We start from the raw sequence: 20,580 nt of genomic DNA on the forward strand, positions 1-20,580 counted from the left end.
CATCATCTATCATCTACTTATCTATTATTATTATTATTATTATCATCAGCATCTATCTTCTATCATCTATCTTTCTATCTATCTTCTATCACGTTATTGTCATTTATTCTTTTACTCTGTCTTATTATGTAATTAACAAACTCACTCATTTAAAACTGAAAATATGGCAATCACAGATCATTATCTAGCCTCTAAAAATACTTAAACAGTTTCACGAGCACACAAGTGAAGCAGTTTCTTCCTTTTCTAGTAACTATGATTTTGATAAAGCCATTAGACACTGCTGGGAGATCTGGGAGAAACAGTTCCAATTTGTATGCTGAGAATGCATTAGTTCACATCTTTTTATTGGAATAAAATATTAGGGATCATTTTTCTCCATGAAATATTAAGTATGTGGATCCGTAAGTATTTATATTGCAGTCTAAAATGATTCATCCCTCAGTATCTTTACCAGCTATAAATAAATCAGTAGAGATAATTAAGGTAATCTCATATGCAACAAAGAAGTGAATAAGGATAATAAACAAAATCAATGATAATGAAGAATAAAAGCTACCTTCCCATACTGGATCTAAGGTGATGACTGGCCAGGAACATCTCAGCACTGATACTGCTTTCTCACTCTTGATAAAACCAGGGCAATTTAGTTTGATTACAAAAGTCATACAGGCAATGCTTGTGAACCTAGTGTATTTGAATTTCAGCTTTAAGGAAAATTAATTCTAATGAAAAGATCTTAAGGATATCTATTCTTTGTGGCCTGGATTCACCAAGGGCTTTGCTGGTTTGTTAGTTAGGACTAATATTTTTCTGTTTGTTAATGAGGCTTAAAATTTGCTTCACTTTAAAGACAGATTCACGAGGTTGGATTTTCTGTTCACTTCTCATTCTCACATCTGCAATTTTGTCTATTTTGAACCTGTTTATGTCTTACATGTGCTACTGCATTCTCTGTAAGTTCTTATCTGCATCAATCCTGTTGTCTGTGGAAGATACTTTTTCCTTGGAGTCATTCACCACCTGTGGCACTTGTAATACTCTGCTTCCTCTTCTGAATAGAACTCAGAATGTTATGTGGAGGACAATAAACAGCAGCATTAATTAATAGTGAGTGCACTTAACATGGATGAGCAAGTAGTAAATTATAGTCTTTGGGGTTTATGCCCAAGAATAATGCTACACTGAATCTTGTGGTAAGTCAGTTTTCTGTTTTTGTAGAAAACATCACACTTATTTCCATAGTGCTAATACCAGTTTTCACTCCCTCCAGTAATGGATAAACATTTCCCTTTCCCAGGATCCTACCAGCATTTTCTGTCATTTATTTTTATTAATATTGGCCATTCTGACGGGGGAGAGGTATAATCTCAAAGTAGATGCTGATATTTGTCTTTCTGAGTCTTACTCAATCTGAGTAATCTCAAGATAATCACCAGCTTTACTCATTTTTCTGCAAACAACATTTTATTCTTCTTGGTAACTGAATAAAGTTCCATTTTGTCTATGTAGCACATTTTCTTTATTTCTCTGTTGACAGATATGTAGGTGGTTCCATAAATTAACCATTGTTAATAATGCTGCAATAAAAAATCTGTCAATATCTCTGTGGCACACTGAATTAAATTCAGGTCAATATCCAGAAGTAATATGGCAGGGACATAATTTAGTTCTATTTCAAATTTTCTTTTTTTTGTGGAACTTCCATATTGATTTCTATAAGGGTTGGATGAATTTACATTCTTACCAGAAATGTGGAAGTGTTTTCTTTCCCCCTTTATATTGACAAACAGTTTATATTGACATTTTTTTTCTTGACAATTGTCATTCTTGCTGTGGTGAAATTATGTTCTTCACAGAAATAGAGAAAACAAAGTTATTAGCTCTTCCACACAAACTTGGATGTATTGGTGCTGGCGTAGCTCTGTGCTCATCTGATGTGCTCCTAAAGTTCCTACAGGTGCACATGATGAACTCATTCAAGTGGAAAGTACCCTTCCAGGAGTTTTTATACCATCCTCCCATGGCTTCTGAATTCCAGACTGATTCAGAGAAATGTCTGACTCACAGTGTAGGACAGATGTTCTAAGACATACCACAGCAAATGTTAGTAGCATATTGTTTACTGCACTGGAGGTGGTGGGACCTGGGAAAGTGGAGCACACAAATGAGGCATGCTAAACTCTCATACAAAAGCCAACTTTATTCAGAACATCAAACAATTTATACTCTGAGTGTTAAGAGGAGTAAAGTGTATAATCACAAGGACAAGCCAAACATTCAAACAAGATGCACATGGCAAATAAACAATAGCCAGTCATAATAAGTAATCTGAAGCAAATTCACTCCTACCCAGTGTACCTGGGAATAGCATGAAAGCATAATCCAAGAATAATTCTGTGTTTTTGAAGAAACTGAGTTTACAAGACTCTTGTTTGGTTTCTTGGTGTTTTCTCATAAGCACTCAGAATTCTCCTCACAAGACTTCATTCTTGGATCCTGTTCTGAAAGCATACACATTAGGAGAATTTAGAATCTGTTATCAACCTTGCTTTAGAAAGTTAGAAACATCCACATGGGAGTTCTAATGTAGGAACTCTGGTCAGAACTGAGTGCCTAGCAATGTCTACAAACCTAAACATGGCAGTCAAAGTACAACCAGGTAAAGCAGAAGTGACCATAATGTCTTAATCTGTTAATCATAAGTAGGTTAATATGTTATTCAATATTAAAAAGAAATGAGCTATGAGGCCATGAACCAACATGGTAAACATTGAAACACATACCACTAAGTGAAAGAAACTAGTATCTAAGGGCTGTTTACTTTGAGTCTGAACTATATGACACGCTGAAAAACAAAGACCTGTAATGAAAGGAAAGCATTAAGTGTTTCCTAATACTTGAGGGGGTTGGGCAAAGATAAAACACAGCAAAGAATATTTCTTAGGAAGTTAAAACATTTGTTAAACACTACAATGTTAGATGCATACCAACAGTTATTTGTACAACTCTATAGAACTCTAGTCTTAAGAGTGAGTTGTAACAGATCGTTGGCTCTAATGTGTCACTACAGTTCCATCAGAATCAAACATACACCACTCTGGTATCAGAGGTTGACAGTGGAAAGTCTGAGCATGTGACTTGAAAAATGGCAGATTGAATTCAGTATGATTTCTTATCAGTTTTGCTTTAGAACTAAATTGATCCAAACATTATATATTTTAAAAATATCATTTTGAACTTCTAACATTTGTTAAATCTAAGGTAATTGGTAATTAAAGTGAGACCAAGAAAATGTCTATAAAAATGCAATAGCAAATAAAAAATTTTCCTAAAATTATTTGCGTTTAAAAATTTATCTCACAATACTCTCCCTCCTTCCCTCTCCACATGATCTTCCCACTCTGTATCTGCTCCCTCCCAAGTAACTCTGTCTACTGTTTTCCTTTCCTAATGAGATCTATCTGTTCCCTCTAGTTCCGTACTGTATACCTACCCTCTGTGGTTCTATGAGTTGTAGATTGACGTACTAGCTAATATCTACAGATAAGCAAAAAATACCACATTTGTCTTTCTGAGTCTTGGATACTTCACTCAGGATGATTTTACCTCATTCCATCCATTTACCTGCAAATTTTATGATGTCATTTTTTAATGGCTGAGTGATACTCCGTTGTGTAAATGCACCCCACTTTCTTTATCCATGCTTCTATTTTAGGACATCTAGGCAGACAGCTAAACTTAAGGGGCATTTAAGAGGATGTATGGAAACCCAGTATATTAGAAACATCATAAAATATATAAATATATGAAAGTGATTTAAATCTCCAAATAATGGGGGACACAGAGTCCCAACTGACCATCTCTTGTCACCAAACAAAAGTTTCAGTACTGAGATTGTATTACATCTAATTGAGTTGTTGACTAAAAGGGACTCATGCAAATCCCCAACAACTCGTACTGTTGCTAAGATTACAGGTTTCTCTCTACAAACTGACAACAAGGCCCCATTGCTAAAGATAACACCTACATAACACATTGAGCTGGTGCATGCATAGAACATTCACGGATGGATCCCTGTATATACGCTGAAGCTCCTTTTACACATAGGGATTAATTTTCTTTTCCTGATAATTTTGGTTTGAGGCAATGAGTAAATGAATATAAACTTATGAGTTATGTGATTACATGTGTATATCTGTACACACATTGTGTGTTCTCTCCATGCTGACTTAGAGCTCATATTAAAGAAGATAACATAAACTAGTGGAATAATATGTAAGTGTTTGAGATAATAGAAGCAAGTGACATGTGACCTCTCAGAGATAAATTTTCTTTTCTCTTATGTCCTTTTCTCTATTTCTTGTAGGAAAATTAATTTTATTCTTTTCCTTTCTCCAAATTTCAGCTCTTACCATTTCCAAAGTGGGTTGGGCAATTTTCATTAACTTGATATAAGAATAGACATACCTGAGAAGAAGGAATCTCAACTGATGAATTGCTCCAGATAGGCCAGTGGCCATGTCTACGGGGTACTTTTTTCCTACTAGTTGACTTAAGAGGACCCCACCCACTGAGGGCATTGCTAATGCTGGGCAGGTGGACTTGGGCTGAGTAACTAAGTTAGCTGAATATGCCAGGAGGAACAAGTCAGTACTCAGTATTTCTTAATGGATTTTGCATCATATTCCTGCCCTGCCCTGTGGCATGGCTTCCCACAAATGATGGACTATAACATGTTAGTTGAAATGAAACCTTTCCTCTCCAATCTGCTTTTGGTCATGGTGTTTATGACTGCAACAGAAATCAAGCTGGAACACTTAAACACTTTATACAACAACCCCTGTTCTGTGTTGTTTACTGTAAAAGAAATATATTAAAAGGTTTTGCTTGTGTTTAAACTTTCAATACATAGTGTAATACATTTTGTGACTCTTGCTTTTTATTAAATTTTGTGTCTGTGAGATTCATATGCACATTTGGATAGCTATGTTTTGTTTTATTAGCATATCAGTAATGATGATATGTATGAATCAGTGGTTCTTTATCTGAACTATGGAAGGACGCTTCCAAATGTTTTGTTTTAATAATGCTGAGAAGATTGCTATAGTGTTCTCCTCCTATTTCCCACATGGGATACATTTCTAGTGCCTTTGCATAAAGTTAGACTTGCTGTTTGATTTGTGCTCAACATTAATGAATTGATTCCAAATCTTTTCTAAAATGCCTGCTCCCATTTACAATCCAAACAACAGCGAGTAGTTGTATTTGTGCATATTATTATCAAACAGGGATATAACTGATTTTAGAGTTCACCATCTAGTGTCTGTAATATATATCTTATTACTATGAGTCTGTGGTAGATATATAGCTTTTATCTTAATCAAAATAGATACATAATGTGTCATCATATGCTGTTCATACACTAAAGAAAAATGATTTGAAATAATAAACACCAACTGCAACTAGACATTAAGCTGTGATGAAAATGTAGAGAAGTGATTCTCGACAGAGAGCATTTGACATATAGAGATGGAGAATAATTAAATGTAAATTTTTAAAAATCATCACATAAGGGTTTTCATTAACATGTTATTAACACAATTTGTTGTGCTACTTTTTTCTTTACACATCTGAAGCCTAGACTTGTAGCTCCATACTTTGTGGCCATACTCTAGCACTCAGCTGTATACCAAGGCACTTTTATGTTTTCGTCTTGCTGCAGTGTCTCAGCACAGTGCACGGACAAGCCTTGAATTTATCACGCCCATGCCTTGCCTTCCTAAGTGTCTGGGACTGCAGGTCTGCCGCACTAAGTTCAACTTTGCTTTTCTGCTTTTCAATAGTATGAAGTCTTTCAAAGGTTAATCTTATAAAAATAACACATGGAAAGGCTCAGTTAGTGAGTGCTGGGCATGAGTATAAACATCTGAGTTTGATCCCCAGAACTCAATTAAGAAAGTTGAGCCACGGAGATACTTGTTTGTATTCCCAGTTCTGGAAAAGCAAAGATGTTAGATTTCTGGGCTTATTGACAGGTAGTTTATCTTCTATGGTGCTTGGTGAGTGAGAGGGCTGTGAGATAATCTGTCTAAAATAACAGGGTGTTTGATGCCTGAGGAACTACATCCCAGGTTGACCTTTTGCTTCTAGAAGTACACACACACACACACACACACACACACACACACACACACACACACACACATACACACACACTCACACACACAGAGAGAGAGAGAGAGAGAGAGAGAGAGAGAGAGAGAGAGAGAGAGACAGAGACAGAGACAGAGACAGAGACAGAGACAGAGAGAATGAGAGGAGATGGCTAGGGAAAGACAGAAAGACATAGAGAGACAGAGAAAAAATATGATAGATACTTTCATTCCATTACCCTTGCCTATTTCTCACTATGGAGAGTCTTTCTCATTTTTTCTTACTTCCATAGATGAACACGGAGAGGTGTTTTTACACTGCAACATAAGATTTCCTTGGTGTATGTATTACTGCATCCCATTTTCATATTCTTTCATTCACTGATGGACACTCAGGTGTCTTCATACTTGAGCTACCATGAACAGTACTGAAATAAATATGGTGGCACAGATAAATTTTCAAGTTTCTGATTCCAATTCAGTTGTATGCAGACACAGAAGTGAACTGCTGGAATTTATGATAATAAGTCCTGTTGAGTATAGAATTACAATTTTCCAAAATGTACAGTGTAGCTAGAGTTTTCCTGCCTGGCCCACAGTCAGGAAAATTCTCTTTCACCTGCCAGTCCCACAGACCCGACCAAGTAAACACAGAGACTTATATTGGTTACAAACTGTATGGCCGTGGTAGGCTTCTTGCTAACTGTTCTTACAGCTTAAATCAATCCATTTCTATAAATCTATACCTTGCCACGTGGCTTGTGGCTTACAGGCATTTTCACATGTTGTTTCTCATTGTGGTGGCTGGCAGTGTCTCTCTGACTCAGCCTTCCACTTCCCAGCTTTATTCTCCTCCTTGTCCTGCCTATACCTCCTGCCTGGCCACTGGCCAATCAGTGATTTATTTATTGACCAATCAGCAACACACTTGACATACAGACCATCCCACAGCAGTACAGTGTTCCCACCTACAGCATATAAGTACATAATGAATCCCTACACAGGCTTAAGGAATAATTTTATTTATAATTATGGGAAGTACATAATGATAAATGAAGTATACTAGGCACAGAAATCCAAATACCAAATGACCTGAAATATTTGGGCTCTGAATTAAAAAAAGTCAGAGGTAGATCTGATGCTAGTGATTTGGAGACAGAGGTTGTAGCAGGCAGAAGAGGTTGATAAAGGGAAGAGGTTGATAAAACAAGCCAAGTCTCAGACTTCAAGAATAAGATTTAGTTAGTTATTATACTGCAGGTGACCACAGTGAATAATTGTGTATCATATAATTCAAAAGTACTAGAAGAGGTTTACATGTTCTTATCACAAAAGAGAAAACAATAAATTGGAAAGATAGTAGTTATTTCATAAGCTTGATCAAATGTTTCTAACACATTCACACAAACATGTGTGTGTGTGTGTGTGTGTGTGTGTGTGTGTGTGTGTGTGTGTGTGTGTATTTGTATGTATGTACGTCCGTGAATGTATGTGTATGTGTATATAAAATGAAAGGACACCTTGGAAAAAAGAACAAAGAAAAATCTGTGAAAATTTTTAAAGTGGCTTCTTTTTTAATGAAAAGAATGAAACATGAGACAGGGATTGTTGTCATCCTAAATGACAGAATAGGATTTCAGTGCTTATAGACTTAATAGCCACCTTAGCACAGAAAAAGAAAATATTAATTCAATGAGAAAGGTAAAGAAGATACAAGTGAGGAGACTTTTTTCATTTATTATTTAATTAAAACAAAAATTTATCTCCCTTTCCTGTCTCTTACCTCTTACATGCTTACTACACACCAAATTCACTTCTTCTCTTCTATAATTATTGTTCATGAATATGTTTCTAGGGTTGACCACTTGGTATCATATAACAAATATCATCCCTGGTTAAGACCAGTTCTCCTTCTTTCTCTTTCTCTTAGCAGTTGATAATTGTTAACTCTTATAATTCTTTGCCTAGGCAAAGTCTTGTGAGGTTTCTGCATCCATATTTGGATGTTGGGATGCCAGTTGATCTTGAAATTGTTCAGATATTTTTAAGCAGTCGTGGTTTTGAGATTTCAAGAGTATAGCTTCCCTATCATGGCTAGAAGAATATGTTTGTAAAATGGTGACCCAGGGCTGGAAAAATGGTTCCACTAGGAAACTACTTGCCATGTTTAGCATAAGGACTTGAGTTCAGATTCCTATTACCCACTTTGGATGATCATTCTCTAAGTTTCTTCCTGAGTGTCATCTACTCCTTCTTGAAGGCATTCACAGTAGGTGTAAGCATCTGTCCTTAGAGTTGGATAACATTTAATTTAAGCTCATTTTTCAATGGTAGAGATAATCATGAACCTACTCACTTCTAAATACAGCTTGCTGGTTTAGGCTGTACCCTTTGGGTAACTAGGGTAACAGAGGCTGTGACAACTCTCACACACCCTTTCTTCTTGGGAGTCAAATGACTCACAGCATAAGCAAAGCCAAGCATTAGATGCTTCTGTGAAAATGGGCTTACACTTTTCTGTATATCCTGAGAGACTTTCTGACAACGTTGCATACCACAGTATACATTGTTCATGGCACTCTTACAGACCTGAAATAAATAATGAGCTATGAAAACAAATCTCAAGCTGGGATGGATTTTCTCTGGAATAGGCAATAGCGCAATGCCTGTTGCTGACCTGGAGTTAGTTATTTCCCCCAATAGATGGCACAGTTGTTTTTCCATAGCAGCCCCTGTATTCTACCTGGCATCTGCCTCATTGTCAGATTTCTCATATCATCTAATTATGCAATTTGTACTGGAAGACATTCTTAACAGATATTTTTATGTCTTATTTTGGTCTATGTAGTGATTAATTTTGGTTGTCTACTTAACAAGAGGGCACACTTGCAAGGCACACCTGATCTAGACCAGTTTACCCTCTGGGCATGTCTATGAAGGATTTTCTTGACTTTATTAACTGATGTGGGTGAGGCCATTTTCTGGGTTTGTCCTGAGCTATACAAAAAGTGAGCTGAGTACAAATGTTCGCTTTTACCATGCTCTTCACTATGGATGTAATGTAACCAGTTGCCTCAAGCCCAGACACTATTTTTCCCAACTTTTAAAAATTTTGTTTGTTGGCCGGGCGGTGGTGGCGCACGCCTTTAATCCCAGCACTCGGGAGGCAGAGCCAGGCGGATCTCTGTGAGTTCGAGGCCAGCCTGGTCTACGGCGCGAGATCCAGGAAAGGCGCAAAGCTACACAGAGAAACCCTGTCTCGAAAAACCAAAAAAAAAAAAAAAAAAAAAAAAAAATTTTGTTTGTTTTTGTTTTGATTTTTTGAGACACGTTGCTTTTCTGGAACTCTACAATTCACAAAGATCTACTTCCAAATGCTGGTGTTAGAAGCTTGCATCACCACCCCTGGCCTACCTAGTCTTTCCTATTGTGATGGGTAAAAAAAAAATGCATTTTTCCTTGATTTGGTTTTGTCAGGGTATTTTAAAATAGCAAAAAAAAAACAAGTAAGTTGTACAGTCACTAATAATAGTAGATCACTTAAGAGCTGACTAAAGGGTCCTTATCATCACAGTCTTATTAGGTCTTAGTTTCTAATTCACTTTTTATTTCACCCTGGTGCCCTTATAATCTGAATACATGATATTTCACAGAGCAGAATTTCCACTCTACTATCATTTTGGGTGTGGAGATCAGTGGGGAGATATGTGCAGGAAGCAGTGTCTTAATGAAAAGTATAATGTTATCTACAAATGAGAAGTTTTTGTGGGTCTATGTATCACAGTTTGAAAACCCTTTTTCTTTACTACTAGATTGAGTATATGTAGATGTTTGACCAACCTGTCATTACATATTCTTCTATAGATTGAGTATATGTAGATGTTTGACCAACCTGTCATTACATATTCTTCAAATATGTTCTCAGAAGATTTCTATCCTTGTTGATCTCACCTTCATTCCTCCTGTACTCATAACATTTAAAGAATTTGTATAATCTTTAGTTTCTATGTATCAAGTTTACTGGTCATTAGTTTGATCAAAATAACCACATCTAGGTACATGATGTTCACTGTTGATGTCTAAATGATAACTGATACTATTTTTTTAAATGGGATATTTTTCCTAAATTGAGAAATGTCCTCTTAAAAATGATTTTTAAAAATATTTACATGTATGTGTGCATGTCTTTATCAGTTTATGCTGAATACTCAACCTCAGTTGAATTTTCCTCAATATTATAAAATGATATACATTCATAGTTTGCTTATGTCTAATTTAAATTGTTTTATTGATACAATTTGTCTGGTTACAGTTATGATTCAACATAAAATGGTGGAATTGTGCTGTCTATTGGTCCAAGGTAAAACAGAATGACCATAACAATTCAGCCACAAAAACTTCATTCATCTCTTCAAAAATTCATGGCAGTCCCAGAGGGAGACAATTGATCTTTACTTTCAACTTCCAAATGCCCCAAGACCCTTTCTGACTGGCAGGTTGGATTTCATTTCTGGAATTATGGTTACAATGGGAACTATGCTTTAATATCACCTAGTCCAAAGTATCTGTGACAGATATTTATGCTCTTAACAGTTTTTAGTTACAAATCATATATTACACTGCTCATTGTAAAATTTTATGATGCCATATAAGTTGATTTTGTTTGTGACTTTTTAAGATTTTCCAGAATTTACACTTTTTGTTTCAGAAAGAAATGTACAGGTTTCTTTCAACTTGGGATAGATTATGCACTAGTATTAAATATGTCTAGGGTATTGTGTATATGTACTTGATTAATGAATGAAAGACAAATTTTTGAAGCTACTAGGTCAAATTTTATATTAACTGCAGTATCATGTCCCCCCCCCCCGTGTGTGTGTGTGCGTGTGCGTGTGCGTGTGCGTGTGTGTGTGTGTGTGTGTGTGTGTTTGCATGAATGAATGCTGTGTGGTGCATCCATGTGGGTATGTGGGTAAATGCTCCAACACACATGCATACAGACGCTAGAGCAGAATGTTGCTTGTCTTTGATGGCTCTCTTCCTTATTGCCTTGAGATAGGGCTTCTCAATGAAATGTAGCTCATTGTTTCTATATGGCTGTCCTGCAGGCCTTTATAATCAGTCTGTCTATACGCCTTCAAAGCTGGGTCACAGGCACACAAAACCTTGCTCAATCCTTTCCACAGGTGCTTGAGATACAAATTCAGGTACTTATGCTTGTAAAGTATTTGCTTTTATGCATTGAGAAATTTCTCCAGATATATGCTATGGTGTTCTAATGAATTTAGCATAGCAGGAGATATTTATTTCCTATTGTTTGGGGGATGTGTAAAAGTTAAAATTTCAAAGATGATAATAGATGTACTTGATTTGCCTAAACTGATTTTCTTAATCCCAGCAGATAATCAAGTTAAAATTCAAGATGTCATTGATTTGCAAAATGGTATTCCTTTTAATGTCTCATTTAAGAGTTATTTGCAGAACTATTACAGTGATTATCTGAAAGGAGGAGTAAAATAACTTAGGAGCTTTGGACTTATATAGATTTAAAATTATACTGCCAGGGAACTTTTAATTCATTGAGCAAAATGACTAGCATTTTAATCACTGCAGAGTCACAGCTGAAGCAAGTTATCAGACATATTTCTAAGCATGTTTTATTCATTTTGATCAGAATGCTTATTGCTTAAAATATTAGGTCTGCCTGTTATTCATAAAATAAACAAATGGTCTAATTTGGATATAATTACATATTGCTTTTATACATATTACCTCATTTCTTGTCTCACTATGATTGGTACATTTATATACACTTCACAACAATTATAATTAATGCATAAAATTAAACATTGAAAAGAAAAGAAAAAAGATGCTGTAACTACAGATTTTCACAAGTGACTGAAGATGTAATGATTCATAATGACTTGCCAACTTTATAGGAGTTAATTTAATCAAAAAGTTATTGCTGACATAATTGTGTGCACAATTAACCTTCATAATATAAAATTGGTTTGCTTTGAAGACTCCCAGTTTGTTATCTTAACCCATGCATGACTCTAACTGAACATTTTAGAACAGGTGGAAAGATTCTTCCTATTGGTCAATTCAGAGTAGTTTTAATTATTTTTGTAACATTAATTCAATACTGTACATACCAGTACTACCCAAGATATAAGTGTAATTTCTTTCACAGATTCAGTAATTTTGAACATTTCTTTATTTTTGAAAATTGAAACTTTGAATGTCCAAAATGGACATTTTAATCTATCAAGTGGGGGAGGCCAAATATAAAGCTTAAAAGTTTCAGAATTCTGAACTGAATCATCATTTAATATAATGTTTTGAGGATAGTGACATTTGAAATTTAAAATGAAAGAAAGAAAACTCAACCCTAAAGTAAAGAAGAATGTGAAAGGGAATGAGTTTACAAAGAATAAATGATTAGTAAGAGAGTTTTAAGAGGGTTGGAGAGATAGCTAGAGATAGCTAAGAGCACTGGCTGCTCTTCCAGAGGTCCCGAGTTCAATTCCCAGCACCCACATGGTGCCTCATAACCATCTATAATGAGATCTGGTGCCCTCTTCTGGAAAGGAGACATACATGCAGGCAGTACACTGTATACATAATAAATAAATCTTAAAAAAAAAGGAAGTTTTAAGAATAATGAAACACAATGACCAAGCTCTTACAATATCTCATTAGCAGACAAACATGGGAACATGCTCCTGTGAATATTTGAGATGTTGGGTTAAAAATTACCCAACATTTTTATAATTTGTAATATAAAATTTAACCAAATAACTTGAGCTTATGTCAGGTTCAAAAACAAACAAACAAGCAAGCAAATATACATCTAGGATAGCTACATTGTAGAAATGGATAAATATTAATTTTTATTAAAAAGATAACAGATAATTGAATTGTAGATATTATGAAAGTAAAATATATTTAAAATACATCAGGATATATGTGCTTCTCTTTTATATATATATATATGATATTCTGTGATATAATATATATTATATTCTGTAATATAGATTCCATTCTGTGATACATATGTATATTTATATGCATGTGTTATATACACACATATGTGTATATATACATATACATACACACATATCTCTATCTCTATCTATCTATCTATCTATCTATCTATCTATCTATCTATCTATAAAGACAGTTAGCTAAGCAGAAAGTCCAGGCCCAGTAACATACATTGTCTCAAAACAAAGTGGGTAACTACTGAGGAATGACACTCATGCACACATGAACACACACACACACACACACACATATATGTGTATATATATATATATACATACACTACAAAATATGCATAATTTTAGCTGTTGTGTAAAAGAAAATGCTATTATATTTTAGGATTTAAAAAATGACAAGTTTGGAACAACTACTGAAAATTATATCTGACTACTGAAAATAGAAAATACACTTATCATTTGTCAATTCATCGGGTAGTTATGAATTAAACTCTGTTGACATTTTAAGTAATTGATTGTGAAAACATTACACTCTCCTTCATTTCTATATAACTTTAGTAATCCATTTTCCTAGAAATGTTTTCTTTTAAACATTTTAGTATATGTTACTATCAGGAGGCACTGCTAATGAATAAACATGTATCAACAATCACTTACTTAAACAGGAACTAGAAAGTACCGTTGCAATTGTTGGTGATGCGGGGAAGGACAAGAAATCAAATTTCCGATTGTTAACTTTATATTCTAGGTGACAAAACAAAACTATTTAAAATAAATGTTGTTATATGGCAACTGCTTTAATGAAATTAAACCCTACAAAGAGAGAACTTGATTGCTATTTAGGTAGGTGAAGGCTTCAAAGAAAGACCTGTAGTTTTGACTAGTATTAAGGCAAGCATGATTTGTACTCACTCATATGTGGATATTAACTGTAAAGAAAGCATAACCACACTACAATCCATAGACCCAGAGAGGTTAGGTAACAAGGAGGGCCAAAAGGGGGAATGCGTGAATCTCCTAGGGAAGGGGAAATAGAGGCAATCTCTGAGTTGGACTGGGGCAGGTGAGCATGGGAACTTGAGGGATCCTGTTAGAGGTGGATGGAGGGGGAGAGTGCTGAGAGATGGCTGGAGAGGGGAATTTGGGAGTGGAGTCCAGTAGAAGACTGATGGCAAGGGAAACTTCCAGAAGTCTACAAGGATGGCCCTAGCTCAGACTCCAGACAGCAGAGGAGGCATGGCCAGACACGGCGATACCCTGTGATTGGACTGGCAACTCCCATGGAGAGCCTTAATCCAGTGACTGATGGAGACAGATTCAGAGACCCATGGCCAAATCTTGGGTGGAGTTCAGGGAGTCCTGCTGAAGACAGCTAGGATGGATTGTAGGAGTCAGGAGGTCAGCAACAGCGGTGGAAAACCCACAGAAAGGGCTAGCTTGGCTCATGGGGACGCAGAGTCTGAACCAACTGCTAGGGAGCCTGCATGGGCCTGACCTAGGCCCTCTGCACATGTGTGACAGTTCTGTTTCTTGGTCTATTTGTGGGACTCTTGGCAATGGGGGTGGAGTTTTCCCTGGTACTTTGACCAATTCTTGGGAACCTACTCCTCGTGCTGGATTGCCTTGTCCAGCTTGAATACAGAAGAAGGTGCCTGGTCTTAAGGCAGCTTGATATGCCATGCTTTGCTGATGCTCATGGGAGTCCTGCCCCTTTCTGAACAAATACGGAGGAGGGGTGGATTGAAGTGGGGAGGTGGGGGACAAAAGAGTGAGAGGAGAGGCAGTGCTCGGGATGAAAAATCAATTAATTAATAAACAAACAAAAAAGAACCCACTCATACACCAAAATGATCAAAATATAAGAAGTTATGAGGAAAAATTCAGAGAATTCAAATGGAAATAAAGGAAGAAAGTTACAAATATTCTAAGATGGCAAATGTTTATCGGGTTGGAAAGTGATACAGGTACCTTCTTTCTGTCTACACACTTTCTGTTCTCACGACACCTAAAATTTGTAGCCTCTACACATTGATTTAGGCTGTCATCTGCGCAGAATTCAGAATCCTTTCAGAAATGGCCCTGTAGGCATGCCTGTCTGAAATTATTTTGATAACGTTAATTGAGATAGAAGACCAGCTCTCCATAAGTGTTGTCATCCTCTAGCTGTGATCCTAGGCTATATAACTGATAGAAAGTCACTGAGCTTCCCAGCTCAGTTTATTCATTATTATCTGCCTCTTAATTGTGTATATACTCAAAATCTGTGTTCTTTAATCAGCTATGCTGACACTATACACTGAGTTCCTTGAGTCTCATAGATACTTGCAAATGATTTTTCTATTGTACTTTGTAAAATTCAGTAGTTCTACAATGTTTTAGTTTACTTTCCACAGCTGAGGTAGAACACAATGAGTGAAGCAACTTGGGAAGGAAAGAGATTATTTCAGCAAACAGTTGCCATCTTCCATGAAGGGAAGTCAGGAAAGGGATGCAAGGAAGAAACTTGGAGGAAGAAACTGAGGAAGAGGCCATAGAACAAGATGCTTACTGGTTTGGTTCCCATGATCTGCTCAGTTTTCTTTCTCAAACGTTCTAACATCACACAGGGGTTGCAACCACCGCCTTGTTGCTGACCCCTTCCACATCAATCCATGATAAAATACCTCATATACTTACAAGGAAATCCATTGGAAGCATTTTCTCAATTGAAGCTGCCTCTCCCAAAATGACTCAAGTCTTTCAAGCTGGCAGACTTAAATCCTAAATCTTTATTTCTCAGACCAAAACATTTGTTTCTTTCTTTTCATTTCACACAGCTCTAGGACTCCTTCACCTCATGAGTGTTGATGCTACCATCTCTCAGTGTGCATTCATTATTTGTAGTAGGATGCTACAATCTGTCACCATTTAGTTTCTTCAAATACCTGATGTTTACTTTAATTTTCTTGGTTTAAGTAGTGGTAATGAATTCCATGATTGAAAAAGTTTGTGTTTTTAGCTTTCCATTTCTGTAACTAAGTATCTCAGGCAAAGAAATTAATAGAGTCAAATTTATGTTAGTTCACAAATCCACTCCGCACTTTGTTAGCCCCAGTGTTGGAACCTGTTACAACAGGTCACAGGCAGCACATTGTAGTCTAGTAGAGAAAGCTCTTCCCCTCATGGCTTCTGAAAAGTGAATTGGAGAGATGAAAATATCATTCCACAATTCCCTTCCACGGAAGTCTCCAAGGGTGTAAACTCTTCAAGTTCTACCTTTGCCCCCTTGGACCAAGGCTAAAGACCAAGCCTCTGACATATGAGCTGTTAATGCTTTCCAGATTCCCACACATCCTAATATAAACTATACTGCACTTAAAAGAATGGAACACCAACAAATTCTTTATCCAATGAAATTCCAAAAACAGAAATCTTTCACGTTCTTCTTTTCTTATTCTCCTTTAAAAAAAGGAATGTTGGCAATGATATCTACATCTTTCTTTTAACCTCATTTTTTGACAACGTTCCTGAAGACAGGGGATAGTTTTGTAACTACAGAGATACAATCATGTGCTTAAAAATACCAAAATGCTAAGAATGGTAGAAACAAATGACAAAGAGGACGTCGGTTTCTGAGAGGTTTTCTGACACTCTAGATTAGCTGCGAAATATTTAACTCTAGAGTTCTTGTTAGATGTGTTTTGAGCTCCACGATTTTTGTTTTTTATTTGTTTGTTTGTTTTTGTTTTATTTTGTCTTTAGTGTCTTTTGAAACTAAACCACTCCTGTTGGATCCAATTATTCTCCAGCAGAGTGCAACAAAATGCCAAAAGCTCAGGATGAGCCAGAAGAATATGTTGGTAGTTAGATTTTAAATGGTAATTGTTTCATATTTCTTAATAATGTTCTTCTCTTCTTCTGCTTCTGTTCTCTTACCCCTGTAAACATATGCTCTCGATTACTATTACACTGTCAAGTTATGATTCTGAAATCAGAGTCTAATTTCTTTTCTGGAGCTTCACATCTATACCAAACTTATACACAGATAATCACATTCTAGGCTGGAGTAAGGAGAGAGAAACTTATAGAAATTAAGGAAGTCTGTCACATTCTTTTTGGGTTGTCAAGTATGAAATATGCAGGGCAGGCTATAAAGCTGAGAATGCTAATGTATATAAAGTAGCCAGAAGATGGGAGGTCACTGTAGTACAGAATTTTTTCCTTTTCCTTTTTATAAGACCTTGGGATTCTCAAGCATTTCAGTTGATCATATAATGATCCCTATACTATGAAGGGTATTCTATTTTTATTAAACTACTGATTTAAATGTTATAACTTGTATAAATTATGCATTCACAGTAATATTGAGGCTGTTTTTTGACTAAGCAACTAGATATTATGGCTTAGTTAAATATTAAGAATATAACATACACCTAAATATAACGTGATCATGAATACAGTATATGTGAATATGAATGTGTATGTACTGTGCGTAACTGTATGTGTGTATGTGTTTGTATTGGTGAGTCTATCTTGTTTACTGATTTCATAAGAGTAATGGAATATCTCAAATTTTTATAAACAAGATTGATTATGTTCTTTGCATAGTATTTCTTTCATACTGAAACAATAAGCAGATAATAAATAGATATTTATCACAAATAAATTCATTTGTGATAATCTGATCTTTTTTTCTTGTTTGGACAATAGATATGTGATCAAATACTATTTTGGATGTTTCTGTGAGACTTTTTTATAATGTTAATATTTATATTGGGAGAGGTGTCATCCTTCAGACATGAATGTGACTTTCATCCAATGAAGCAGCCAGAATAGGACCAAAGGCTGAGTTCTCCTGTGGAGTAAGAAGTTATGTGCTAGATCTTAAATGTCAACAACAGAAGTAACACTTTCTTGTGGCTTATTTTGTGGCCTCGAGGCAGATTTCCAACATCCATGCTCTCAGGACATGAAACTCTATTTAGAAATGTAATTTTGATCCTACTTCTTTAGAAAACACTAGCAGTTTGGTAGGTTTTAAAATACTTTCAGTTGTAGATCATTAATATCTGCTTTTGATGAACAAGTTATTCTGGTAGATTAAGATGCAAATGCTTTCATATTATCAATATATTATCAGTTTCACATATCATCTATATAGATGTGAAATATAATTACAATTGAACTTCACACAGAAGGATATCTTTGATGTTGAAAATTTTTCTTTTTCCTGTTAGACTACAGTGTAGTTGCATTTATTTGTCAAGACTTTCTATTTTGTTTTAGTTTATGCAATTGAGTTTTCATTTGAACATTGTAAATATTTACTTGCCCTTTCTGAGGAACCATTTTTATTTTTCAAATTTTCCATTGTTCTTTCTCAAATTCAACATTCCCTTTAAATCCATGGCAAAAAGACTTTTGCTACATCTCACAGCACTATCCCTGAAACTGTGTTAGCAACAGGAGCATTTGAAAAAAACAACAAAAATTAAGCTGAAAACTCTATAGGTTTGTGTGGTGAAAACACAATAGAGTATTACAGAGCATTACATTATATACGAGTTTTGCCCATGATGAATATTCTTCACAAATGTTCTGAATCTGGACCCAAATAATTCATTGTCACTTGGTGGAAATGTTTGTGATTATTATACCAGTTATACACACACACACACACACACACACACACACACACACACACACACACTCAGCTTTTCAAATGGAATACAAAGCTTCCAAATGTTGCATATGATATTTAGATTATAGGTGAAATGAGAGTATATGATGGATTTTATTGACATACTCAAAATTAGAAGTTTATAAAAGAAACAACTTTTAGATAATATTGGAGGGAATATGAAAATGAGTATTATTTCTTTCTATAAAACTTTTATGAGATTATGATATAAGTACAACATTTCTTTGTAGCCCACAGTCAGGACAAATCTCTATCACCTGCCAGTCCCACAGCCACTCAAACCCGACCAAGTAAACACAGAGACTTATATTGGTTACAAACTGTATGGCCGTGGCAGGCTTCTTGCTAACTGTTCTTACAGCTTAAATTAATCCATTTCCATTAATCTATACCTTGCCACATGGCTCGTGGCTTACCGGCATCTTCACCTGCTGTTTCTCATCTTGGCAGCTGGCAGTGTCTCTCTGACTCAGCCTTCCACTTCCCAGCTTTATTGTCCTCCTTGTCCCGCCTACACTTCCTGCCTAGCCAATGGCCAATCAGTGTTTTATTTATTGACTAATCAGCAACACATTTGCCATACAGAACATCCCACAGCATTTCTTCTTTCTATTTTCTCTCACCTAATGATCTCATATGCCTCTCCTGATGTTTTTCAAATTCTTGGCCTCCTTTTACATTAATTGTTATTATATGCATATATGTATATATCTATACACACATATATATATATATATATATATATATATATATATATATATTCCTAATATCACCTGCTCAACCTGTATAATATCACTCTATTTATGTTTTCAGGACTGTCCATTTGGTATTGGATAACCAATTGGTGACGCATTTAATTGTAAAGAATATTAATGTATTTCTTATTAAATAGTTAAATTTAAAAAGTTAAAGTTTCAAATTGACTAGTCACTTTAATGAAGCTCGGTTATCACTTTGGTCAAGGAGGGAGGAAGAAATAAAGAGAATGGCTTGAAGATTTGAAGGCTAGACAGTCATTAATATAATCCAAAATATTTTAAGTTATTTTGGCTCAGCTTCAGAGATGCTAGTCTTTCAAAGCATAAAAGGCATGACAAGGCAAACTTTTTCAAGCCCTTAGCACCCAGGAAGCAGAACAAGGTCAATATTGTTAATTAAGAGTAAATAGCTTACTGAGCAGTGGTGGAGCACACCTTTAATTCCCACATTTGGGAGGCAGAGGCAGGTGGGTCTTTGTTGGTTGAGGCCACCCTGGTCTACAGAGCTAATTCCAGAACAGCTAGGGCTACACAGAGAAAACCTGTCTCAAAAAACTAAAAAAAAAAAAAAAAAAAAAAAAAAAAAAAAAAAAAAAAAAAAAAAAAAAAAAAAAAAAGAAAGGAGTAAATGGCTTATAGTCACATGTACATAAAAGAATTGTAGTTTTTCAATTATCTGTCTGCATGACAATTGGGTCACTTAATTCATTGTTTGAATTCCAATGTCTTCATCCATATTATAGAAAAATAACTAACATATGACATCTGAGAACATAACTGAGAGGAAATAATGGAAACTACTGACAGGAAAACATTGAGAATAGTAGTTGTTATTCACAAAACACAACATTCAATAAATAGTAATATAAGTATTATTATGAATTTAATAGTGGTAGAAATATACCAAGATTTTCCCAACATTTATGAAATGAGTTGTTTCAATCTCTGGTCTTTTTTGGTACTATATAGTTCTGCTGGATACAGGG

Source organism: Peromyscus californicus, unplaced genomic scaffold, assembly GCF_007827085.1.
Source record: "Peromyscus californicus insignis strain IS unplaced genomic scaffold, ASM782708v3 Scaffold_12__1_contigs__length_115047231, whole genome shotgun sequence".
Taxonomy (NCBI): domain Eukaryota; kingdom Metazoa; phylum Chordata; class Mammalia; order Rodentia; family Cricetidae; genus Peromyscus; species Peromyscus californicus.